This window comes from Triticum urartu, chromosome 7A (genome assembly GCF_056163025.1).
Source record: "Triticum urartu cultivar PI428250 chromosome 7A, HENAU_Tu73, whole genome shotgun sequence".
Classification (NCBI taxonomy): domain Eukaryota; kingdom Viridiplantae; phylum Streptophyta; class Magnoliopsida; order Poales; family Poaceae; genus Triticum; species Triticum urartu.
This window is the reverse complement of record NC_141879.1, coordinates 726,216,366-726,223,396: the sequence shown is the minus strand read 5'-3', so window position 1 is coordinate 726,223,396 and position 7,031 is coordinate 726,216,366. Positions and strand designations below refer to the sequence as shown.

At 42.7% G+C, this 7,031-nt stretch overlaps 1 pseudogene; it reads right to left on the bottom strand.

Annotated features, from left to right (window-relative positions):
* Positions 1-5,946: 5,946 nt before the first annotated feature.
* On the bottom strand, positions 5,947-6,800 carry LOC147962301 (uncharacterized; annotated as a pseudogene).
* Positions 6,801-7,031: the final 231 nt, after the last annotated feature.

Here is a 7,031-nt window from a genome sequence, read left to right as displayed (position 1 = left end):
TCCTCCTTTCGTTCCCGAGTGCATTACACCAAATTGTCTAGCACACGAGAACGAAGGAGAAGCTACCCCCATGACAACAGTCGGGATTCTTCGTCCTCTCATATATGATGGAGACTCGACGGAAATATACATGTTTTTATCTACATCATATGAGCATTCAAACTTGATGGCCATTACATTTCAATGGTTGAATATATGAGCAAAAACATTTACAAATATCTTATAGGACTCATATTGATATGGAGATTTGGCTGGTCTCACCTCGAGGTCGGAGGGGGGTCGGTGATGGGACGACGGCGGGGATGATGGAGGGGCTCCTAGATTTCTGCAAAAACAAAAACTAACTACTTTCTGCTTCGGCTCTGCTATCGAACCCTCTCTGGATGTCGCTCGGAAACCGGTACACCTGGGCCTGACACTCCGGGCACTCTTCGTATATTCCTGGCGTAGCACCTCTTCGCCACCTATGATCTATGTACCTGCATCGTCACATGAGTCGATAATCTTCAACATATATAGTTGAGCAACAGAAAGAGACAGACTTGGAAAAAATAGAAACAACATATCATAAGCATAAATAATAAAGATCATCGTACCCAAAATGCCCTAACTAGAGTGATCTTCGCTAGTTGAGGAGGACGGTTTAATTAAAGCACAAATAAAGTTTCGTTGTGCATAACTCAAAGTTTCATCACAGAGAAAGTATGGACTAAACGGACTCATTTTCATATATCGTCAATCACTCCAACATGTCATGCCATCCATCCAAGTCAGGGAGATAGTCCCCGAGCGCAGTGAAAGGCTTCAGGTAGAGACGCTGAGCGGCTACGCGTGTTTGGATGTCTTCCCGCGACATTTTCCCTTCTTTGTAGAACAACACGGTTTTTTCGAGGACCTCCTTCATGATGATTTGGGCAAGTTCATGCTGGATGTGATAGAACTCTACTGGAAGTCGATGATCCGGGATATTTCATAGGTTCTTTGCCCATTGCAGAATATGGGCATCGCCGGATCTAGGTGACATGCGAAGGTTTTGCTGATCCCGTCTATACTCCAGAATGTGGTGGAGGATATAGAATCCATCACTAAGAGTATCACTCGGTTGCTGGATGCAGCAGAAGTCGGTCTTATGGCCGAAGGCGGGTGCACGGTTCCTTATCTTCTTGAGCGTGATCTCTAGATCTCCACCCCGTAGGCCGTAGCTAAAGATAGCACTGTCGAGAACAGACTTGATGTGGGTGTAATCCTTTTTCTTCATGTTCTTCGACAATTCCAAGTAAAGAGCGTGGGAGAATCGGGGGTAAAGGATGATGAGGACAGTGCACCCATCGCTGCGCAAAATAAGTACACCTCAAATTAGCCTCCATGCGTGCAAATGAATGATTGAAATCGAAGGAAGGATATCTACGCTGATGACTTACATGGGATGAAAAGGCACGAGAATCGTCTCCTTGTCCTTATTGTCGACCATGAAATCGGCGATGTAGTTACTCGCGTATTCACGGTGCTTTGGGCAGACCGCCAAGAAGCCCACATGCATGAAGTACGGGTCAGCGACACAGATATAAGGTATCTGCTCAATCTTGATGATGTAGTTCATGTACAAGACAAAAAGGCGGACAAACGTAAAATACAGCTTTTTCAAGTGAAACATGTCGAAGATGTAATCGAATCGAAGGAAGAACTTCTCTGCGGGGAATGTGTCGACGTACAACCTTTGTTGTGGCACGTTAACCACGTAGAGCGGGTATCCTGGATTTTTCGAGGTGATCGGGCATTTCTCTCTCCGCGGCACATCGTCATGAAGTCTCCTTAGATCGCCGTATATGGGCTCTACCGCTGCCTTAGGTAGGATCGGATCACCGCGGGTATGCCATTTTGCTGCCCCTATGATAGGTATACGGTTTTGAACCCGAGGCTGCGGGGGCGGCTAGATCATAGAAGCAGCTTTGCCTTTCCTCGGTCTCTTCCTATGCTTCTTTGCTACTGGAAGTGAGCCTATAATATGTTCATCCTCCGGCAATTCAGGCACCAACTCATCACGCTCAAACCCTGAGTACTCATACTGTTGAGCCGTCAATCTGCCTAGAATATTTCAAACTACTCTTCTGTTATTGTCGGATTATCCTTTACAATCTTAGAGTAGGGTTCCTTTTTGACCATGATCCGATGGTTCACCCTTACTTTCCAGGCGGACAATGCACTGCTAAATTTGCCCATGGCGCGTTTGTTTATCTTCTTCATTGCTGGGTCTTGCCACGGTCGAGTGTATTTGATTTCATCTCGGCCCGGGAACAAGAATACCTGGTGCAGCTTCGTTAGGAGGGAGTGCTCCATATTTGGTATCTTCTTAAGTTTCTCATCGTTGATGGTGGCTATTGCCCGTAGGATGCAGCCTATTTGATTGCCTAGCACGCGCGTGCTTCCGCAGGCTCTTTTGGCTCAAAATTGCCGGAGTCCACCTTCGTGACCACCAGCATAGTAGTGTTGAGCTGGTTTGGGCGTCGTGTCCTCTTCGGTTTCGGTTCTATACTGGCTTCGCCAGTCTCGGTGCCGGTCTTGGCGCCGGTCTCGGTCTCAGTCTCGGATGTGACAGGTGGGCACTGCAACAACCGTTGCTCCTCGAGAAGGTTCGAATAGGCGTCTGCCGCCTCGTAGACGTTGCAATCACCAGAACCCCGTCCTTCATCGTCGCTAGCCATGTTTCCTACGATTAAATCTAGTCAATTAATTATAGACATAATAAAATGAATAATGATATAAAAAAAGGCCTATGTTTCGCAGGAATGTTGATTCATTCCAGGTGCGGCAAACCCCGGGCACTCGATATGTCCTAGTTTGTAGCACAAGTCAGGCCGAAATTCACGGAAAATTTCGGCATGACCTTTGCTACAAATTGGACAAATTGAGCACCTGAAATATTCCAACAATACTTTACCTTATTAGAAATTGCAAAGGAACTCCATTTTCTCTAACCCTTCTGACCTCACCACAGCAAGACCTTAGTACCTACACCCAATTACTCCAAAAATATTCAGGTCCATAGTCCAAATAATTCAAATTTCATTTGAATGAAATTTGGACCAGATTCAGGTCCATAGTCCAAATAATTTTTATAGCTAAATGCTACTGTTTTTTGTTTATAGCCTCTATTAATTTAAAGCTAAATGGTACTATTATTTATATACCCTCTGTTAATTTAAAGCTAAATTAAATTACTGTTTAGGCATTTTAATAAAAATTTGCCCTAGCTATTTTCCTAAAAAATTGCTAATTTTTTTCCTAAATGCTAAAAAAATTCCTACTATCCTAAACAAATCTATGGTTTATATGAACACCTTGGGTTCATATGAACATCATTACAGCAGCAACATATGAAATTTTCCCTAGGTAGCAGAGAGAGAGAGAGAGAGAGGAGGGCAGGGAGAGGGAGAGGCTCACGGTCGGCGGCGAGGGTGGACTCGGGCTCAGGCGGCGACGGTCCAGGGAGGGCTCGGGCGGCGGCGGCAAGGTCGAGTGCGGCGGCGGTGAGGTCGAGGGTGGGCTCGGGCGACGGCCGGCGTCGAGGGCATGCTTGGGCAGGGCGATCGACGGCGGCGACAAATCGAGTGGCGGGGGGGGGGGGGGGGGTGGGTGGGAGGGGGGGGAAGGAGGGGGAAAAGGGCATAGTAAAATTTTGAGCCCGCGCGTGGTTAAGTCAAAATAGCAGTAGCGCTGGTAGGAAAAAAGCGCTATACCTAAGTTAGCTATAGCGGTTTGCACCAAAATGCGCTACTGCTGCTACAGGAAGTAGCTATTTATTTTTCTTTTTCTTTTCCTTTTATCTAAGAAACTTAGCTATAGCACAGGGATACAAAAAATGCTACTGCTAAAGCGCTACTGCTATTTATTTTCCTTTTTGTTTTTCTTTTCCTTTTTCTTTGGTTTTTTTAAGGAAACCAAGAGGAGACCTATTATACAACGCGTTTTGCCCCACGGATCGCTTCCGGCGCTCAGGGAGCTAGCTGTACTGCAGCCCATTAGCCCACACGCTCGTTGGCTGGATAGAGCTTGCATGTTCGCTATGTTCGCTCGGTCGCTCGATTTGTGCTTATCATTGGTTAACCTATGACCATGAACAATGACCGTTGACCAAGAAGTTGATGTTGAATTTAAAAATAGTATATTTAAAAAATATCATAAATTTTAAAAGGTCGTGGATTTGAAAATACTCATGACTTTGAAAAAAAAGTTCATGAATTTGAAAAAATCTTTAGGAATTGAAAAATGTTCTTGATTTAAAAAAAGTTCATGCATTCACGAACTATAAAAAATCTCAGAAAGTAAAAGGAGTTCATGATTTTTTTTAAAAGTGCACACATTTTAAAAAAAAGTTCACAATTTTTAAAAAAATTACAAATCCGGAAAATTCATGAATTTTAAAAAGAATAGAGTTTCAGAAAAGTTAATGAATCAATAAAAGTTGATGAATTTGAAAATTTTCACAATTTTTCGAAAAGTTTCAAGAATTTGAGAAAATAAAAAATATATAAAAAGAAAGGAACAGGAAAAAAAGAAAAAACACCAAAAGCTGGTCTAAAATAGAAAAGAAAAAGGCTAGAAGAGCAAGAATACCGCCACGGTGCTAAATTGGCGTGTGTGCGCTGCAAAAGGATTAGTGCCAAATAGGATTCGGCCAGGACCGATGGGCCAGGAGAAGATTCTTTTTTAGTGGGCCGGCAAAAGGTTAAATGGTATGGGTCTCGGACAAATGTCTAGACTAGAGGCATTTCCTATTCCACCCTTCAGACGCTATAAACTGCAAACGGGCGCACACCCCAGCTTTGCTATGGGCTGGACCATTTTCCTTCTTTTTTTCCATGTGAACATCCAAAAAAGGTGCCCGCTTGCACATACATACTTCATTTTCCTCTTTAATTCCGTTCCTCGGTTCTGTTTGTTGTTTTTTTTCTTTTTTTATGTCTTGTCTGTTTTTTCTTAAATGCGCTGTTTTTTTAAATCTGTGTGTTTCATTTTCAAAATCGATGAGCTTTTTATAAATTAGATGAACTTGTTTCAAAATTGATGACTTTTTCAGATTTAATGAATTTTTTTCAATATTTGACTTTGTCATTTTTAAAATATTTTTTTCCTAAATTCGATGAAACTTTTCATATTTGGTAAACCCTTCTCAAATTTGATGAACTTTTTTCAAATGCAATAAATATGATGAACTTTTTTTTCAGATTCATGATCTTTTTTCAAAACCCATGAACATTTTCTGAATTCACAAACTTTTTTGTTTTTATGACTTTATTTTTTGCAACTGTGATCGAGCGCTCGCATCCATATTGGCCGGCTCACCAGCATTGGCGCGTGGGTGCCAGGGAGCTTCCCTGGCGCATGAAACGCCGAATAGGAGCACATGTTTACTATTTGTAAGTTTCTTGAAAATGGCAAATGCCTCGGTCGACTTTACTTGGTGAGAGTGAGGCGGCATGGATTTTCGAGGTCGAGCCAGGAACGAGCAAAGACGGGGACGCCACAATATCGATATCAACGGAATGGGTCAAAGATTTAAGTGTTAGGGTGCAGGGTGAGGCTGTCACCGCAGAAGAACAATATGGTTGGCGGGCGGTGTACTTAGAGCAACTCTAGCAGACCCCGCATCTTGCCGGCCCGCAAAACTCGTTTGCAGTTCGCGCAAAACAGCTTTTGCGGGCCGGCGCGGGCTGGCACAGATGCAGACTCCTCAAACGGATTTGAAAAAAAACGCGAATATACTTTTTTACGGATCGGCTATGCGGGTTCTGCTCTTTGCGCCGCTGCATCCCCGCATATCATCAGCCCGCAAATACCAAATCCAACATAATTCAACAATAAGAAATAAACTGAATTATTCAAATCAAACATGAAACAATCCGCATTACAAATAATTATTCAAATCACCGTACCAAACTTAAATAATGCAATACAAAACTTGTCATGAATACAAATACAAATGAATACAAAAATTAGTCACTGTCCAGCCCTTTGCCAATGGTGCTTAATGAGATCTTCCTGAAGTTGAAAGTGTGTGTCTGCATTTTCAATCTCCTTGTATGTCTGAAGAAAAGCTCTAATGCGGTTTGAGTCTCTAGCTGGTTTGACACGGCTACCCACATTGTCGTAAAAGAATTCTAAGTTCATTTCTCTCTCATCTTCAAGAATCATATTGTGCAGGATAACACAACAAGTCATGATGTTCTTCAGGGTTTTCTTATCCCAAAAACGAGCAGGACCACGGACAATGGCGAACCTAGATTGAAAAACACCGAATGCTCTTTCAATATCTTTTCGGGCTGCCTCTTGCACCCTTGCAAATTCACATTGTTTTTTTTGTTTTGGGTTCTTTGATGCTCTTGACAAATGTGCACCAAGGAGGGTATATACCATCTGCAAGATAGTACCCCCTTGTGTATTCATGCCCATTGATAGTGTAGTTGCAAGAAGGAGCATCATTACTAGCAAGCCTAGCAAACAAATGAGAGTGTTGCAACACATTGATATCATTGAGAGTGCCGGGCATACCTAAAAAGCAATGCTAAATTTATAAATCCTCGGATGCTACGGCCTCTAACACAATTGTTGCATCAAAAGACTTGCCACAGTACATTCCTTGCCAAGCCTTGGGGCAATTTTTCCAATTCCAATGCATACAATCAATGCTACCTAGCATGCCAGGCCAACCTCTCCTCTCATTAGCTGCCATCAATTTCTTTGTATCATCTTATTTGGTGCCCGAAGATACTCGGGACTAAAGACACGGACGATCACTTTCGCAAATCTACGCACACACTCAATTGTGCTATCTTCACCAATGCGAAGATACTCATCGGCATAGTAAGCCAGAACGCCATATGCAATCGCCCGCATAGCTGCGTGAAAGAAATATGCCCTAGAGGAAATAATAAAGTTATTATTTATTTCCTTATATCATGATAAATGTTTATTATTCATGCTAGAATTGTATTAACCGGAAACATAATACTTGTGTGAATACATAGAAAAAT